The sequence below is a fragment of the Hoplias malabaricus genome, chromosome 4 (genome assembly GCF_029633855.1).
Source record: "Hoplias malabaricus isolate fHopMal1 chromosome 4, fHopMal1.hap1, whole genome shotgun sequence".
Taxonomy (NCBI): Eukaryota; Metazoa; Chordata; class Actinopteri; order Characiformes; family Erythrinidae; genus Hoplias; species Hoplias malabaricus.
The window spans coordinates 19,916,630-19,936,261 of NC_089803.1; the positions used below are offsets into that span (position 1 = coordinate 19,916,630).

The following is a 19,632-nucleotide window of genomic DNA, read 5'->3' on the forward strand; positions in this document are numbered from 1 at the left end:
TGTAAAATGAACAGGTCTATGAATACATGACGCCACTTCCCCCAAGCCATTCTTAATACTCAGGGACTGAACTGAACAAACACAGATACACAGATGCAAACACACACCACTCCTTTTGGACATCAGACTTTCCTCAGTTCTCCTTTATATATATATATAATCATTACAGCTCACTGTACTTTATCTCACTTTCACTCACCCTTACTGTGTTCTGTGAGTGGTCACCTGCACTCTGCAGGAACGTCATTTAGTTTCCACTTTACTTTGAATTGACTTTCACTTGAGTATTTGTAAAGATTAAAAAAACCCATGTAGCAGTTGCTATTCTATTTCTGTTATAGCATGGTTTTCCTTTTACCAGGTTTGAGGTTTGGAGGGCAGTGGTGTTGTCCACTTGAAAGAGTATTAAACTAGATTAGCCATATACCAACCGTATGCACCCGCAGGCTTTTAAACCGCAACAAAGCCATATTTAAAGAGTAAATCATATGGGTTGGCATCTATGCTTTACATTCGTGTGACAGAGGTTTTGTTGAACTGTTTGTTGCGTGGCCTGGTTTTCTGCGCAGAAGGCAGGAGTTACGATGTTATACTTAACATCTTTATTCACTTTTGGAAACGATGATCATGGGAACAGCTTCCTTTTGAGAATTATCCTAGAGGTAGTTGAAGCATCATTAATACACAGTTAAGATGACAACACCTAAAGGTGCTATAGGACACTGATATTGTTTTGCAGGATAGGGAATATGGCTCTGAAGACATTAAAAATGAAGCTTAGAAGAAGTTGAAGAAAATAATAGTTACCTTTTACAGAATGTAAAACGAATACATATAAGCATGCTCTGTTCTTCAGTCTGGTGCTGTTCTAATGACAGAGTGATGACTGGTAAATCAAACACAGTTGGGTCATTACATCTCAGACACAGTTTTGATTGATTGCTTAGGTCTGTGTGTGTGTGTGCATGCATTTTGTAGTTTATTTGCTGTATTTGAATGGTTACACATGCAGTTATGTTTGGATTGGTGAATTTCATGTCTGAGAATCCAGTAATATAACATGATTGTTGTTGTTTAAACATCATTTTGAAAGGCAATCAATTCTGTACATTTTGTGAAGATTGACTTGATCTTGGATGAATAGAAATGTCTGTTTCACAATGGTGCCTTTTTGGAGGTGTATCATTAGCATTATGATATTACATATGAATAATTTAATGCTGAATCATTAAAAATAAACTTTCCAATCCCTCTGTATGTCCAAATATTTGAACATATATTTTGTGAAATCAGCTGCTTTAAGATGCACACTTTTGCACACAGAGCTTGTATAATCTCCACAGAAAGTGACTGAGCCTGAATTTGTGGAGCAGTGAAATTGTGTTCTCTGGAGAGATGGCGCTTCTTTCAGCGTACCTGGCCACACTAATGTTAGTGTGAAAAAAATGTCATCAAATCCTCACAGATATGTTCCAACATCTATAATAAAGACCTCTCTGAAGTGTATTAGCTGTTACAGAAGGGAAGTGGGACAAACACTCTGTTAATACCTTTGATTGATGTTTTCTTTTTTGGTAGTAGAGGTGAATATCACATAGGATATAGGAAAAGCAGCCATTACTATTGTTTTTCACCTTCTTCAAAGATATAACCCCATTTTTAAATTCTCTAGAGCAATGTGAGTTTGTCACTATGTTACCGTCTTTACCTGATGAAAGAAAATGTTTCATTCTGCTGCCACAAATGCACAGTAAGGACATACAAGAGGTTTAAAGTAGTAATATAGAAGCTCACATTTTACAGACGTCGCACTCTGTTTTAATAAAACTTTGGCTGATGAAGAGGTTTATTGTACAAACCCGGCCATCATTGGGCTGTGGGGCAGTGGACATGTGTTCTGTGGAGTAGTGCAGCTCTATCCAGTGCGTCTAAGATGAGCTGTAGTGGCAGAGAGAGAGAGAGAGAGAGAGAGAGAGAGAGATTTTGCTAGAGGGGATACAAATAAAAAGGGATCCTTTACCAGACTTATTAAAAGCCAGTCTTCCACTGATCCAGGGTTCATGGAGGTCTTTTCTCCACAGATGTTCAGTTCACATGTACATTATCTAAATCCCATCCCTCACACTGAATGGAATATCCTTCATCCCTTAGTTAATACAAGGCTCTGTGCTAGGACACCCATTTACACAGAGCTGGTGCATCTCTAGTGGAGTTGTCCCTCTAAGCTACTAAAACTGACAGAAACAAGAGTTTATCACTGAGGCAGAGAGAGTAAGAAGGACCAGAAAGAAGAACAGATGCTTGCTAAAGCCTGGATCTGAACTACGGCTGCTTTTGTTCCCGCCCACAAAGATTGTCACAGCCCAGAGAATGTGGTGAATACAGGCTTAGATACACTGGGTCAAGCCTGAGAAACACCAACAAGTCCAACCAAGGTCTTTTTCTCTCCGCCTGTCTAATATGACAAAGGCATGCTGCCAGAAATAGACTTTCTACAACTCTCACATTGACATCCATCACAATGAAAAGATAATTTTTGTAGGATGCCCTCAAACGCCGCCTTTATGTCTGTCAGCATGAATAGCAAGTACAGAAATAGCTGACAGTAATTAAACACACTATTCCACCTTTTAATGGACCAACAGTTATTTTCTGACACCCAATTTCTCAATATTCACCAAATGTTTTAACAGATACATTCTGGCCCTTTGTATTTCCTTTTTCCTTTCCACCTTAAATGTGGCATCAGTTACATTCTAATCTATGTTAAATGGAGTGGCAGTAATTCAGGTGCCTGTGAATGAGAAGGCACCTGCTGCAAGAGAAGATTGAGTCGAGGTTTTTTTTTTGGCAGCTTTAGATTTGTTATTGAGGAATTTCTTTTCTGCTTGTTCTATTTTGCTGTATATGTATGTATTAGGAGGATTTGCTGTTTAAAAGATGGTATCAGAGCTGTAGTGGAGACGTTCTTGTCATTGTATCACTAAGCCACATGAACAGTGATTATAAGTTTCTTGACTTACAGCAAAATATCTATTTAATTTTGATGGGCACTAGTTGTGTTTTTGTAACATTTTCATTCATTTTTGGAGACTATCACTGATTATTACAAACTAATTTTTGTGTTATTTATTTTGAGAGCCAGTGTTCATTTAATTTATTGTCCCAGGTACATCCAGATGTGTCTGCAGCACTTTGGTGATGGGCGTCAAAATGCTCAGCTCAGGTCATCCTGTGCCAGTAGGCGATCCGTTCACAAAATACTGTAGAAGAGAGGTGGGAAATAACTACAGCATGAGGAGCCATAGACTATGAATTTTTTCAGTTGCTAAATTTAAAGACACCATTTGTTTATTTCTTCAAAATAATCCTGCACGTTGTGAAACAATGAAACTAAACTAGCTATTTTACTGATATCTGTATAAAACCTATTTTAAATATAGTCAGCCTTTACTCTACTTCAAACATCTACTTCTAGATTACCCTGAAATTTGACTGAAGGGGTACGCTGTTCTAGATTAGAGTGTGTGCCAAATGTCATAAAAGGAAATGCAGCATTTAGCGTATAAGCAAATTATATTGTACTTTTTTTATTTGCTGAAGGTAATTTTGATACGCTGGGGTCATTCTTTTCACTGGAGACTGTAACATTCAAATCGCCCCAACAGTCAGTTAGGTCAAACTAAGTTTAATTCCTACTGATAAAATGAGCAGTAAAAATATATATAAAAAGCTGTAGTTGCTCTCAGTTTAGTGATAATAAACTTAACCCACAATTCAATTACATTCTTGTTTCTGGGTTTACACTTCTGTATTCTGCTAATAATTTGAGGAAGTTTGAATTAAGAAAAGCAATATCTGTAAACAGGTTGCACAGTTTATTAGCAACACTAGATTGAGGAAAAAGTATGGAAGCTGGGGTAAGTAACTTATTGCTGTTGATTGTTGGCAAATGTTCAACAACGTAATTAATAGTGTTCATTCTCCATAATTATTACATCACTGCGATGCACATTGTGACAGTTCTGCACTGTGGTATCTCAGTGTCCAAGCTCAAAGTGCATTGTTAAACTCCTAGAAGTAGCGGTTGTATTGCTGTGTTTCCAAGAAACATCTCAGTTACGTTCATTCATTTTTACAATTTTGTGATCCAAGCCATCACTCTGAATCGCAAAAGGCTGCTGCTCTAGTGTTGGGCAGGTGTTACTCTCCTTTATGACTTGACCCATAGACTGCTGCTACTATGGCTACTTAGGCTATGACCTTTAGCTTTCATCTATTCTGGGTGCACCTCTCAGACCCTGGCTCGAGTCCCACCTTGGAGATGATTGAATATGCAGTAAATGGATTTCCATCTAATTGGACGAATAAACCAGTTCAGTCCAAGGTGGAACAGAGGTGTTATCATGATAGAAACTTTAGCATATTTGTAGATTTGCATTGATTGCCTGCGGCAGATTGGAGAAAAAGTGTTTTGGACTGTTACGTGCTTATCAGAACTGAGGATGCTCGTCTCCAAAGATGTTATCTTTAAAGGGGACATTACGACTGTAATAATAATAATAATAATTAAAAAAAACAGAAACTTTTTTTTTAAGTGCCGAACATGTTTCCTCACAATTTGCTAACTCTGCAATCTGTTTGCATGGTGGAAACCAGTCTCTCTCTCTCTCTCTCTCTCTCTCTCTCTCTCTCTCTCTCTCTCTCTCTCTCTCTCTCTCTCTCTCTCTGTCTGTCTCTGTCTCTCTCTCTCTGTGCCAGCCATCTGGAGTTTTTTAGACAACAGAGAGATCTCCAAATGTTGAAAAGCATGAACTGAGATGAGTATATTGCTCTATTCCTGCTCTATAGGTAGGTAATATTGACTTTATATTGTTTTGTATCACTTAAGGTGAAAATATCTCCAAACTCAGGAGACCTTGCAGGAGGCTACCTGCGTTACCGAAGGTGCTAAATAATTATACAACTCCAGTCACAAATGAGTTTCTGTGGTATTTCAACAGTAAATAAAAAACCTTACAGACAGGTTACACTTCAGCCACGTACAAACAACAGTCGCTTTGCCCCAAACGTACCGTTCCACCTTAAAAGACGCACAGCTTTTGAACATAAACAACTACAGAGAGCTGCATTTTACCACAATCATAGACGTTCCTTTCAATAAAACAGTTGGCTTATTGATCAATTGTACAATCAATTTTTACAATTTTGCCTTCAACTCTTCTTACCTTTTTAAAAGTTTGAATCTCCTAATATTCCAGACAGAATAACTCTGACATACTGACAGCACATTCAGATTGCTCTGTTACTCGCCCTCTTTTCTGTTTCTTAGTCTGGTGGTGTTGTAATAAGTGTTAATTGTGATGAAGTGCCTGTCAGCTATGGGCAGATGAGAGAGGGCCGTGCAAGTTGCTGTCAGACAGAGGACTTCTGGTTGAGTGGGCCGTAATCAGGACCATCAGCTATCCACTCTCTCTGCTGCTCTCTCTGTGTCCCCAGTTTAGAATTTGCTCACAGGCCAATGAACCCTTATTCTAAACCTCAAAGTTACAGCAACAATTGAAGCTGGTCTCCAACAATGTTCCTATTTATTACGATGTGTCTAAAATAGGATAGAAATATACATTATAAGTTAAATTGCATAAGATGAGTGAGTCTGAATAAGTATCTATGCATATAATGTAGTGGGTAAGACCCCTGTCTTCCATGAAAGGGTTTGAATTCCCACTCAGGCCAGAATACCTGTATCAGTGGGACATGCAAGGCTACTTACAGATGTTTAGTTTTCAAGACATTCAGCCATTGATTTCACCCTCTCTGGTGACATGTACATTCACTAGGTAAGACATAATTTTTCCTTCTCAGCAACATTGCACATATCCGATCATCACTTACCACAGTAGGTGCAACTCTCAGATATTTGGAATAGTCCAAGTTACACTACTGACTTGTTCTAGTTGGCCTCTCTATCCATTTGGTTTCAAAACCCTCAGTAGATTACAGTATGTGGAGGATACAGCTGCTAGCATCTTTACTCAAACTAGAAAAACAGGCCATTTCTCCCCAAACTTCAGAGACTTCACTGGCTGCCATGTTTAGTTTAAAGCTCCATAGTTTATTGGCCCCATCTCATTTATTATGCTCAATAAATGTATGTGTTCTGCAAGTCCCTAGGTTTAAACTGAAGACTCGTGCTCTACACTTTAACATTTCAGCTGCTAAACTGTGGAATCCCCTCTCTTCAGGATGCCTCCTCATTATCATCATTTAAAACTCTCCTGATAAGTCATCTGTTCTCCCTATGCTGTTAGATGTAGCTGGTTGCTAATCGGATAATAAATGGCCACAACAGCCAAAGTTAGATGAGAAATGTTGTGTTTGCTGATAGGAAAAGGATGAGCTGGGCTGGAACGGGATAGGATATTTACATCTCTTTCTGAGTATGATTACAAATGTTATGTGTTGTGTAACTTGTTGTGTATCTTTCTGTAGTGTAGTAGGCCTGTGTTGAGTTTTAGGTTCAGTGTTAGCTTTATTTAGCATTAGCTCATTAATAGAGCTGCTTCTGAAGTTCAAACCTCCCCTGGTTAGACACGAAATGCTTAAAAGTCCAGAGTGTGAAATATTCTTCTGGTCTGAGTCGTGTAAATCATTTTTTCCTTACTTCCTTACCTTACACTTAGCTTTAATGTAACATAGTTAGACCAATCAGAGGCCAGTGTTGATTAGTTATTGGTGCTACGTTTGGCAATGTCCACATTTTCTCAAGAAGTGGTCGTACACCTATGGGCCAAAAAGTTGTGTAGGTTTAAAAAATAATAAAACAAAAAACTAGAACTGCAGTATTATTGCTAAAGTATTTGGGTGAAATATCCGTATGTCCAACATTAATATTCAGACCTGTTGTTATAACCAAAAGAAGCCCCACTATTTTGGTGTGTGACCATGGCAGAATACACCATACAGGATCAATAAAATGAGCTGTACACTGTAGTCAAGCACAAATCCATTTAGGCTCTCTCCTAGCTGTCCTTACTGCAGGAGACAGCACCCATCACTAGGGGTCACTGTTTGGTGCTTTATTCATGTGTTTCTTAAAGCAGCTTTTACAATCTGGGTTGGGGTTCCTGAGGCCGTATATGAAACTCCTAAATAAACAGTACCAGGACAGATTGCAGTTGGGAAACAAAGCTCCACTTTTAGGCTGCTCCCCGAGTGAGTGCTGGCTAAGGCGTTTTTTTTTCCAGGTATAGTCTGGTCGGAGAATCAAAGCTGTCTGCACAGAATAGAAGCACTTTCACGTCTTTGTGATCTTCAAAGCAGCAAACACACTCACTTCAAAGCCAACGCCAAGAGAGCACTCTGATCTATTAGCACAGCAAAGATAAAGACTAGACATAATGTAGGCAGTGAGATTTTTTTCATAATGTACTGGCTACATATCAATCAGCATAATCCTTATTGCTCAGTGACAGTGTGGCACCAAATAGACACTGAGAATATTCATATAAGATTTAGTCGCCTTGCAATATTTATACATTAACACATACATTTATTCACAATAAAAATGTTAACAAAGTAATTCCAAGTTGTTTGTTCAATGCAAACTTTTTAGAGAAATGGAAACAAGGAACAAGATCATTTCCATGCATTTGAAAGGTACAGAACACAAGAGTGTACATCAGCCTGATGTCTGAGACACCTTTACAATGGGTTAGGGCCTAAACAGATTGGTTGTTGGGAATAAATAAGCCCATGTTAATGAAATACATATATGTCCCCAAAGAAAACGCCTCACTTTCCAACACCGTCCACCTACCTAATGTCTCATCCCCATGTAAGAAAACACCCAGCAGCTACACTGATGTTCCCTTGGGTTGCCCTTGGCTTCATCCATCCTTTTTTTTTGTCCGTCTGTGTGTCTCTGCAGGTGCGAATTTTCACACACGATTGCAGTGTGCGTGCATGGGGCAGAGTGATCAGAGCAGCTCTGAAGGGGTAATGTAGTAGACGGGCAGGTAAGCCATGTCATATTGGTGTATTTCACCATAAGGTAAACTTTGCCTGTTTGATTAAACGTTATGATCCTATACATGGAGCACAACTGCAAAACAAGCGTGTGATCAATACTGACCATTAGCTCTCATATTAACTGTGCGCATATAGTGACGTGTTGAATAATGGGGGATCATTAGTTATGATCTAATGTAAATCATTAGCTGAGGTCCTAAGGTGGACATACATCTTTGAAAAAGATTAAAATGGGCCAAGAATGATGTCTCAGCAGATGATGAGAAAATCTGCAATATATTGTTCCTGTCATATCTGAAATAGTCATTTAAAAGTTTAATGAAAGTTAAGATTTCGTTCCTAGTCATTTTGGAGTATCTTTAATTCAGCGTTATGATTAAGCTGCCTCACTGTAGGAGACTTCCATTCAGAGCCTGTACTGTTCTCTTGAGAAATGCCTCATATGAACTGGAGGAGGACGTAGTGAAGGGCTGGCTCACTTGCACTTGCACTGGCTCATACATCAGTGCCTATGGATTTACCATTGAACTCTACTGTAATATCCATTTCTGTGTAGTTACAAATGGACTGTTCTTCCTGGCCAAGTGTGAGAACAGTCTGACAATCTCAACCACATGAAGAGACGTTGCTCTGTTCCTTACAAGAACGATGCTTACTAACTGAGAGTATTCAATCACGATTTTACAACCCTAGATGTGAATGCATATGTCACTATTATCCCTATAAATGAATTTAGCCAGTGATCTGATTGTCAATCTATTGTCAATGTCATTTAATTCTGCAGAGTGTCAATACTACACCCATTTAGAAAGCGTGAGCGTGAGTGAGCACTACTTTCTGATTAATTTTATATCAGTTTCAGGGACATTGTCCTTGACCTGTTTCTAGTGCCAACTGTTGTATCTGCAACCACTGCGAAAACACCTCCTGGCAGATATCCACAAAAATAGCACATTTCTCCAGGTGAGAGTGAGGGACATCTCAGCTGATACTCATTTTATTCAGTAACATCACACTGTAATGGAGCTTGAGCATATTTTGGAAGTTTCTAACATGGTTTTGTAAGTGTATATAATCCACTGTTTATTCAAAAATACACACTACATGTCCAGATGTTTATAGACGCCTGTGATATTTGGCTACCATAAGGTTTTTGTCCCTCACACATGGCTTCTGTAAACTCGATAGAAAAGCATACGTGAACTAAACTCTATAGCAGCTGCACATCAGTTTAAGATCAGTGCTAATAGGGGCTGGAGTTCTTTGTTATCGGGCTGTGGAGCAGTGGGACTGTGTTCTCTGGAGTAGTGTTTGTGGTCCATATCTGATCTTCCAGTCTCAGTAGCTGACCTCACTAATGGCTGAATGCTATTAAACCCTGCCCTGTTCTAACGTCTGCTCTAAAGCCTTCCCAGTATGAGCTGCTACTTTAGGAAAGAGGGACAGACTCTTTTTATTATTACCCTTCATTTCAGAAGCAGTGTTGGATGAGCAGGTGTCCAGAAGCGTTTAGGCCACACGAACAGTATGACATCATTCTGCACTCCACCTGCTCTTACCCTGGCCCTCTGGGGCCGGGCTAAAGAGGAGATTAAGGCTCTTAATAATAATAGCTGCCACAGGGATGTTTCCTTAATGAGGAAATGCTTCAGATGATCTATTTGCTCCTTTTTTTTCTTTTTCCTTTTGGATAAATGTCCCTTTAGTCGTTGTCCAGTCACTGTTGTCCAGACTCCCAGTTCCCTGCGTCATGAGAGAGACGGAGAGAGACAGAGAGAGAAAAAAAAACGGGGCCTAATGTCAGCTGGCAGCCGGATCAGATCATGATGTGAAAGAAATGGTAACAGTGACTTGCCCATGTAATCAGTAACCTAATACTTTATTCCAAGAGCCCTCTCCATCCACCACAGAGGGCATTCAGAATGAGAATAACTGCTGTGCAACTGAGGAAATGGACATATCTGACTCAAATGAACTCCTGCGGTAAACCAGTTTCTGTTCCGGGACTCATTTGAGGTTGTGCCCCTCCTGGAGGAACAGATCAAGTCAATAACCAGTCGCTCTGAATAATGCAGCATATAATTCCCTTCAGGGTATGAACACAACTGTGAAGGGAAATTAGGATCCAAACACAAAATGTTGTTTGTTGTGTTGCTTTCAGTGTTACCCAGGCATTTAGTCCCTGCAGGTGAGGGAGAGATTTGCAGATAAGGCATTATTGACTGGTTTCTAAAGAAAAGCAAATAATTATCAGCCTCCTAGCACTTCCTCCACGGACAGACGTGAGCAGGCAGCATATAATTGAGATGACAATAACTTCAAAACAATAGTGATTCAAAGTCTCTGTGTAGCTTATCGTTCCGGAATGGCTTTGAGCCCAGCAGCTTTCTGTGTTCTCATATTACAGCAACGCATGCTGTTATTTCAGCGTGAGAGCCTTTCAGGACTTCATCAGCAGGGAAAACACACTTTAAAATCCATTCTGGACATTTCCTTGGTTAATATATTTGGAAAGTTATGCAGTGTTTTATAGTGCACAATGGCGTCTTTCAGCCTCAGCTTTCACAGAATACAGTGCGATATTTCATACAATATTCAGGCTTAATACCTTTATACTTTACCATTGGGAACCCCTGCAGTGTCACTGAATCCTGACAGCTATCCTAGCCACTGGTCTATCCTGTTTAACCCTCCCAGCCACAGGAAATGATATAAATTTGAGTAAGCTGTCTAGAAGGCCAGGTAGCTACCTTGCTAACCTTAGCTTTTAGCTTATTCTCCTCCCATTCTGTCCCTTGTAATGGTAATATGAAGACAGTTACTACAGGTATAAGGTGCAATAAAACATTTCACTTTAGACTTGTTTTATATTTTGTTACGTCAGAAGAAACACCTTGTGTTTAGCTGGTTTAACAGTGTTGTGTGTCATTGTAGCTCGCTGGACCAATGCAGAAGCTCTGCCCTCTGTGTGTGTTTACATTGAGGGGCAAAACATGGAGAAATGAGAGGAATCGTCTCCAGGAAAGTAGTGTCCAAGCAGAGCTAGATAGATAGATAGATACAAGCATCCATCCATGCATGCATACATACATACATACATGATTGATTGATCCCCAGGGGAAATTCAGGGGAGCTGCAGGTCTGCATTAACCTTACAGAAGCATGTGCAGATATTAACTTTGAGTTTCTAGATTGGAGGATTCTGTACATATGATCAGTTTGTGGCTGATCACTGCTGCCATTATCTACTTGTCTTTGGCATTGTTTCATCTCAGTTTAGTCAGTGTAATATACACAGATCAATCTTTACATTTTGGCCACATCCTTGGTTCTACGCTCACTGTCTCACAGTCTCTGTTAATAATACTGGAGCACTTTGTAGTTTTATTATTACAAATTCTAGTCCATCTGTTGCTCTGTATAATATATATAATATATAATAATATATTTTATATTCACCATTTTACCCTGTTTTTCAATGGTCAAGACCACCTATGACCACCACAGAGCCGGTATGATTTGGGTGGTTGGTCATTCTCAGTGCTGCAGTCACACTGACGTGGTGGTGTTGTGGTAGTTTGTGTTGTGCTGTTACGAGTGGAGTTTTTAAACACTCCCTCTCCACTCTGTTAGACACACCTACCTTCTTGGTCCAACTTGAAGATGTAGAGTCAGAGACAGTAGCTCATCTGTTGCTGTAGAGTTTGTGCTGGTCATTATCAGTGGACAGAGGAAGCTGGATAGTTTTTGTGAGTGGACTATTGTTACTCCAACAGTGGCACTGAGAGTTTTAAAAACTCCAGCAGCACTGCTATGTCTGATCCAGTCGCACCAGCACAAGTATACAGAGCAACAAATTGACTATAGTATAAAACTACAAAGTGTTCCTGTATGGTACTGTACTGGAACTCAGGGAATGGACAGTGAGTGTAGAAACAAGGAGGTGGTCATAATGTTATGGTTTATACATGTGCCATCCGAAAATAGCTGAAGTCTGCGTGTGATACCAGTGCTATCCAACAGAGAGAAGGCTGTTTTGTGCCTTCTGGTGGTTTTTCATTCATAGACTAGATGCAAAATTCACTCAAACTGTTGTGTCCTGCACTACTACCAAATGTCTTTTCATTTGCAAAATACTTGCAGGATTGTGGCAGGCTTTTAATCTAAACTGACACATCATTATTCAAACACTGTAAAATATCTTCAGTCAAAAAATGAAAGCAGCGGAACAAGTCGAAGCCTCATTGTCATCTATTTTAACTTGTGTGGAGCTGACTTTATTAATATGACGATGTCTCCGGCCACAGATATGAATTGATGACCTTCCCCTGAATGACATCAATCATGCACACTTTCGGCTTGACATAAGAGCAAGTGTGATAATCTGCTGTCAGTAACAGCTCTATTTCATGTTGGCAAGGTCTCTCTGGTCCTATTTCATGAAAGGCCTCTTGGCCCCTGTCCAGACAGGCCAGTTTGGGCTGTAAACATCATGTATGCAAAGCGATTAGTGACACCATTTGGCTCCACCAAAAAAAAATGAAAAGAAACAAGCTGTAAAAACCCTGGAATCTCTGTCAGAAAACCAGAACCTTATAGTGCCTTAAAGGTACATTATTTTCCAGGGGGAGAAGTGCATAATTTGTCAGGCTTCAGCAGCAATTTCAAATATGCTTGTGAAACTTTATAGTGACATTTAAAGGTAAAATATTATACCCATATTCATTCATTCATTCATTCATTCATTGTCTGTAAACACTTATCCAGTTCAGGGTCGCGGTGGGTCCAGAGCCTACCTGGAATCTTCAGCTGTGTGACTGCGACACTACCTGCTGCACCGCCGTGCCACCCATTATACCCATATTCCACATACTAAAACAGTTCCCCGTTATCTTAATGAGACATCTGTAAAACATTTTGGTCAAAATACCACAAGGATCTAACAACACAGCAGTGTTCTTCCCTCTGTCTATTCAGCCTTGTCCAGAATAGTGATCATGTATGAGTGCATCTGGTCTGTTGTTTAAAACTATATTGTTTAGAAGATGTGCTTTTATTGTTATCATCATTCTTACCAATTATAAACATTATTTTTATTTGAAGGCTTGTGGTTATATCACTAACTTACAACCGTTTGTCCTTTGTTGCTTTAACACAGCTGAATTATGTCTATGAATGTAAGCAGGGCACAGGATCTTGACCTGGTGTCTTTTATCGAAAAACGCAATATATGGAAATTGTAGTAATAATTATTAATCAATTATATAAATCATTAATGATTGATAATTACATTTTTATAGTGCATTTCTAAGTACTCAAAGCACTGTACATTCTTTTGGACATTAGGGAGTCGCTTCACCTTGAGTGCAGCATCCACGTTTTCACTCTACCACATGTCTTTTCACACAACCAAAACATTCCATTATTCCCATTTCCATATGAATCAGCTCTCCCGTGTAAACGCTGTTGCATTTCCAGGCTTTGCTGATATTAAAATGACTGCTGATAAATATTCTGATAATATCAAGAGTCCTTTATGATCATTTATTAAACATAAGCTGACAAAGGTTGCCACCAAGCAGTCTTTATACAGATCAATAGCTTTGATTATAGTCAGTGTTCTTTGAGGAAAGCATGGAAATAGCAATTCCTCACATTAATGACTTGGAATATTTGATTTACAGGTAAATAAACACAATAGGCTCTTGAAATGTAGGCTATAGAAGAACCAATTTTGGTTCTCTGGAGGACATTACACAGTTCTACACTTACAGGCTGTAGTTAATCTGTTGCTCTGCATACTTTATTCCAGTGGTCACTAGACACTATCCACAGGACGTTGTTGGCTGAATATTTGTGGCTGGAGGACTAATCTCAGTTCAGCAGTGATGCTCATTAAGGGTTTAAAACAGGCTACCACACCACCACCATGCCTCTGTCACTGCCACTCTGAGAGTGGCCTACCACCCAAATCAAGCCTGCTCTCTGGTGGTCCTGTGGGGTCCACACCATGGAAGAACAGGGTGAAGGTGGGCTAACAACGTATGCAGAGCAACAGCTGGAGAACAGTTTGTAATAGTTGAACTTGAAAGTGCTCTTGTGTGGTCTGTGGAGCTGAGAGACGGTGAGTGTACAAACCGGATTCCAAAAATTTGGGACACTAAACAAATTGTGAATAAAAGCTGAATGCAATGATGTGGAGATGGCAAATGTCAATATTGTATTCGTAATAGAACATAGATGACAGATCAAAAGTGTAATCTGAGTAAATGTAACATTTTAAAGGAAAAATATGTTGATTCAAAATTTCACAGTGTCAACAAATCCCAAAAAAGTTGGGACAAGTAGCAATAAGTGGCTGGAAAAAGGAAATTGAGCATATAACGAACAGCTGGAAGACCAATTAACACTAATTAGGTCAATTGACAACATGATTGGGTATAAAAAGAGCTTCTCAGAGTGTCAGTGTCTCTCTGAAGCCAAGATGGTAAGAGGATCACCAATTCCACCATTGTTGCGCAGAAAGATAGTGCAGAAATACCAGAATGGTGTTACCCAGCGTAAAATAGCAAAGACTTTTAAGTTATCATCATCAACCGTGCATAACACCATCAAAAGATTCAGAGAATCTGGAACAATTGCTGTGCGTAAGGGTCAAGGCCGTAAAACTCTACTGGATGCTCGTGATGCTCTGCACCTCAAACAGGAATGCCACTGTCAAGGAAATAACAGAATGGGCTCAGGAATACTTCCATAAAGCATTGTCAGTGAACACAATCCACCGTGCCATCCGCCGTTACCAGCTGAAACTCTACAGTGCAAAGAGGAAGCCATTTCTAAGCAAGCTCCACAAGCTCAGACGTTTGCACTGGGCCAGGGGTCTTTTAAAATGGAGTGTGGCAAAATGGAAGACTGTTCTGTGGTCAGATGAGTCACGATTTGAAGTTCTTTATGGAACACTTGGGACGCCATGTCATCCGGACCAGAGAGGACAAGGATAACCCAAGTTGTTATCAACGCTCCGTTCAGAAGCCTGCACCACTGATGGTATGGGGTTGCATGAGTGCTTGTGGCATGGGCAGCTTGCATGTCTGGAAAGACACCATTAATGCAGAGAACTATGTTCAGGTTCTAGAACAACATATGCTCCCATCTAGACGTCATCTCTTTCAGGGAAGACCCTGCATTTTTCAACAAGATAATGCCAGACCACATTCTGCAGCAATCACAACATCATGGCTACGTAGGAGAAGGATCCGGGGACTGAAATGGCAGCCTGCAGTCCAGACCTTTCACCTATAGAGAACATTTGGCGCATCATAAAGAGGAAGGTGCCACAAAGAAGGCCCAAGACGATTGAACAGTTAGAGGCCTGTATTAGACATGAATGGGAGAGCATTCCTATTTCTAAACTTGAGAAACTGGTCTCCTCTGTCCCCAGACGTCTGTTGAGTGTTGTAAGAAGAAGGGGGGATGCCACACAGTGGTAAAAAATGGCCTTGTCCCAACTTTTTTGGGATTTGTTGACGCCATGAAATTTTGAATCAACATTTTCCCCTTAAAATGATACATTCTCTCAGTTTAAACTTTTGATCTGTGATTGGTGTTCTATTCTGAATAAAATATTAGATGTTGGCACCTCCACATCATTGCATTCAGTTTTTATTCACAATTTGTTTAGTGTCCCGACTTTTTTGGAATCCGGTTTGTAGAAACAAGGAGGTGTTGTAATATTAAGGTTGATCAGTGTACATTTGTCTATGACCAATAAATACAAACACACACACACACACACACACACAAAACAACAGCAGCAACAAAACAAATGGTCTCTTTCTAAGAAAGAGATTGGAAAATGACCTCATACCAATAAAAAAACTAATGTCTTCGGTACATAATCCCACACAAATGCTGCAGGTGGACCTCAGGGGGAAAGGCACAAGAAAAATGTGGTACTTCAGTTCCACTGATCCATAGCTTAATGCTCTGGGGACATTTTAATCCTCAAGCATGAGGTTGGCAAAAATATGAAAAATAATATTAATATTTTTGTTAGAGTGCAGATAAACACAGATTGTTCAGTAAAATGATCAGAATGCTTTATAAAAGATGGAAACGTATTATCAGTAAAAAAAAATCAACCAAATGTTTACTCTGAAGTGTTAAAACGTTGTGCACCCAACTGTACACACTACGGTGCAGATACAGACTGTGTGTGCACTTAGGATCTTGTAGGAGAGGTATTGATTAACTCCTTCTAAATTTGTGATCTTCTGTCATTGATCGCTTCTATTACTGTTTTACATTTTAATTAGATATTTCAGCTGAATCCCAATTAATTCTCCTAGTATGATCCTAGTGTGCACATGGCTCATGGTGATGTAATATCAAGGAGCTGTGTTACTGTTCATTACCCAGCAGCAGCTTGCCTTCTGAGATCCCTGTTATTAAAAAAATATATATGTAATGTTTTTTCTGCTGTAAACACACCCCCGAACTCTGCATTAGATAAATTAGGTTTGTTTTTTTTTTGTTTTTTTAAAAAAAGGGGATACTGCTGATCAGGTTCATGCTGATGGCTAGTCTTCAATGTTTTTATTTTTTATTACTCTTTATAATGAAAAACAAATGTATTTGCTCAATTTCCCACGTGTGATGTATTGTTATTTATTATTTATTAATATTACAGCTAACCTAAGGGTATTTTGTTTTATTTTCTATAAAGAGAGAGAGAAAGATGTCAGAACAAAACCTTGTATCCTTATTTTTAATACTTATATTTAAAATACCACATGCCATTTACAGTTTCACAATGAGAAAAGCTACAGAATTTCAAATGAAACCTTCATACATCAACTTACATTGAAATTTTATTTTCTGTGATGTCATATTTCTGGATATTTGTGACATAATTCTCTAAAGTTGTATAAAAGCATTTTTGTGAAAACTTGGCCAAATTTCATGTTTCGCTAATATTCAGAGTTAAAAAAATCCCTCTTTAGGGCACTGACATAAATATTTCAATGAAGAATTTAAATATAATAATAAAATATATGCCATAACATTTGCACAGTAAGGATGTATATCTTCACCACTAATGTCGATTCGATACGCATCTCGATACACTGCCACCGATACGATATAATTGCGATACACTGAAAACCCTTGTCGATACGATGCGACACAAATCAACCCTGTTCAGGATACGATGCGATTCAAAAATAATTTGATAACGATATGACTTAATTATAAGAGGATTTGGTTTGATAAGTAATCATTCGATACAGTTAGTTGAGGTTTGAGGATGTATTAGCCTAACCCATCAGTTTTCTTAACTCAATAGCACAATTCTGCTTTACTCTCTGTAACAATCTGAGGGATGTATGCATCTGGTTGTTTTCATTGGAGTAAAACCAATACATAATATAAAAAATCCACAATTCAATACATTCAGACAGAGAATTACATTTTATTCAGTTTAATTACTCAGTTATATTCTCCGTCTATATTTATACAAAATGTATAAAACATATAAGATGAACAGTTTTCAAAAGTGCAGTATTAAAAATGTGCATAGAGAAAATTATGATTTGCAACACATACTATTGTCTGCTAGACTTATCTGCTACTCCACACCATGCCGTCGTGCCGTCACCAGGTTTGTCGCGCTACTAACGTATTTTATAGCCCCACGGCATTGCTTGCAGATTGAGTGCATCTTGTTAAGTTGACCACCTCGCTTAAAAAAACCCAAAATATGGTCACACGTTTGATTTGTGTGTCTTTTTTGGTGCATTAAATATCTCTTTGTCGTTGCTAATGCTCTCGTTTCCTTCCATTTTTGTTGTGTACGTCTGCGTGCTTGAGTCCGTGCCTGAGGACACGATGGTGCATTTATGTTGCCTCAGAAAAAAAAAGAAATCAATAAAAAATACGTTGACTCAGAAAATACGTTACAATAAGGAATTAATACTGCAAAACAAAACACCCGATTTAACCATGGTATTTGCTGATGCAAAAAGGCTAGAGGCGATGCACCGTAAATTCGCCCGCAAATTAAACCCGATGCAACTTGAATCTACCGGTGCAGTCGCATCGCAGACATGTGTGCCGAACCACCGATGTGAATTGGTGAATCTGCCCATCCCTATTGCACAGGTAATTTGGAAAAATCCTACATACAACTTTATATTTAATTGAACCTAACAGTATCGTATGTTGGGCGGCACGGTGTGACCTGGAGATTGTGAGTTCGATTCCAGCTCCGGGTGACTGTCTGTGAGGAGTGTGGTGTGTTCTCCCTGTGTCTGTGTGGGTTTCCTCCGGGTGACTGTCTGTGAGTAGTGTGGTGTGTTCTCTCTGTGTCTGTGTGGGTTTCCTCCGGGTGACTGTCTGTGAGGCGTTGGTGTGTTCTCCCTGTGTCTGTGTGGGTTTCCTCCGGGTGCTCCGGTTTCCTCTTACAGTCCAAAAACACCCTGAACTGGATAAGCAGTTACAGATAATGAATGAATGAGTATCATATGCTGCATATCTTGACATCACCTACTGCTGGAAGTGAACTATTTGCTGTTTTGTATGAAATTTTAAATCATGAAATTTCAAAGTGAGGAAAAAAAAAAATCAAAGGCCAAATGAAATCACAGTGCTCCATATACGTTCATTAGCCTACAGTCTTATCTGGTACACGACTAGAGCACAGTGAAGCACTTACTTAAGGTTTCCACATGGCATTTCTGTGTGAATAATGTCTTCCCGAAGGAAAGAAAGTGACCTTGACTGCAGCCTCACAGCTCTCTGACATCATCCAATTCTTTACTGTTTAATACACTCAGGCCTTTTCTTAACCTCCTCCTCAAAGTCCAGATCTATTCTGGTGTCCCCATCATGTCTGATCTCAACACAGGACAATTACATTACCTACACCATCAAAAAACTCCAAACACTATTTCATTAGTGAAAATAGCTGAGTGTGCAGAACTAATGCCAGATATGCAGTCCTAGCTATTCTTGACCATTGTGTGAAATGTTCTGGACTGTGCTTCTCCTCTCTGTCCTGAGCTACACTAACACCTTTTTAAAGAACTGGAATCCTCACAAAGAGTGTGTCACTGACATATTGGACAACCTCAAGGTGTCTTTAGCTATAAAACTATAAACTATAACTTTATAAGGGTTCTCTGTGTGTCTGTGTTGAGCTGATAACATGTAATGCAGGGTGAAAACAGAGGGGTGAAAATGTGTTGCTTTTACACTTCTCTACAAAGACAGCTGTGTTGACATTAAAAGCAACCACAGATTAAAATCAGCCTGTATCACAACAATTTAAGCACAATTGCCTACCAGTGAACATATCTATGAATAGAAATTGATAATAAACTAACTTTTTAGAGGTTGCATCTATAAAAAAGCAAGGTAGCAGTTTTTTCTCAAGAAATAACCTTTAATACTAGGAAATGCCCTCACCATGGCCTATGCAGAATTATTTTAGAGTGTCCAGGGGTTTATCAGTGTGTCATGGTATGGAAACCATACACACAAGACATAAAGCCAGGACTGTAAGAACACAAGATAACGCTCAATGTGAGAATAGTCTCTCAACAT

The 19,632-nt window shown here is 39.2% G+C and overlaps 1 long non-coding RNA gene across 1 annotated transcript in view; it reads left to right on the forward strand.

Annotated features, from left to right (window-relative positions):
- LOC136693843 (uncharacterized) overlaps nucleotides 1-19,632 on the forward strand; it is a 38,151-nt gene that overhangs the window by 8,445 nt on the left and 10,074 nt on the right. The gene's annotated exons all lie outside the window — the stretch shown is intronic.